This window comes from Anopheles funestus, chromosome 2RL, assembly GCF_943734845.2.
Source record: "Anopheles funestus chromosome 2RL, idAnoFuneDA-416_04, whole genome shotgun sequence".
Classification (NCBI taxonomy): Eukaryota; Metazoa; Arthropoda; class Insecta; order Diptera; family Culicidae; genus Anopheles; species Anopheles funestus.
The window spans coordinates 36,882,997-36,883,967 of record NC_064598.1 but is presented as its reverse complement, the minus strand read 5'-3'; positions in this window follow the sequence as shown (position 1 = coordinate 36,883,967).

The following is a 971-nucleotide window of genomic DNA, read 5'->3' as shown; positions in this document are numbered from 1 at the left end:
CACTTGTTTTTTGTGTAGGTTTGAAGGTCAAGTATGTTCCTGTTAGCACCCTAATACAACATATTTGTTCTCCAATTACCGCAGGCTGCATCCTCCCATTCCTTTCGTTCGTTCGTATCACTTCATACGGGTTTCTAAAAGTATGCTGATTAAATAACAAAAATATATTTGAACATTTGTGTTCTGTCTGTGCTTTTTATCTTTACAGACAACGAGTTCTTTTTATCTAGGTATGGAGTGCCAACTACAATAATGTGTCAATTCAATCTCTTGGAAAAGAGTGCAACTTGAAAGTATATGTGAGTACGCAATTATATTAAATAAGTAGTTAGTTGTGGACTAGATAATACTTATTATTAACAAGCTCTTTCAACTAATGGTACACATTTATCTTACAGCTCGATTATGGCCGGACGCTAGCCCAGAGAAACCAAGCATCACATTTGCTACACACCACACACCATGATCGATGCACAGTATATGCATCATTTTATCGTATCAACATTGATGGATCAAGAACAAACATATAATGAAGCATGATAGTGTGGCACGATGATAAATGGCCGATAAGGTACGAGGTAAAAATAACCTTGAAAAATCATCCACCACGGAACAATTATTCTTCCATCGTGATTGTGGGAAACGGATCAATTTTGCAGCCGAACGATACAAAGCTGTGTACTGAGGAGTGCTTCGCTTATTCTTTTTCTTTTCGATTTTAATAAATTGCTTCTGTAACGCTTCCTGACAGGCAGCTTAACGGCAGTTGCTTTAGCTTAGCCCGATCATATCGCAATCGCGCACTAAGCGTGGCCGCGTGTACTAAATTTGCCACTCCATTCCTTGGATGGAATTGCGTGAAACTTTTACCATCAACTATCTGGCGAATCTGTCCGGCACAGACGCGGAATAATAACTGCAGGACACGCTGATTGACGCAATGGTTCCTTAACGTTATATTCCCACAAGAT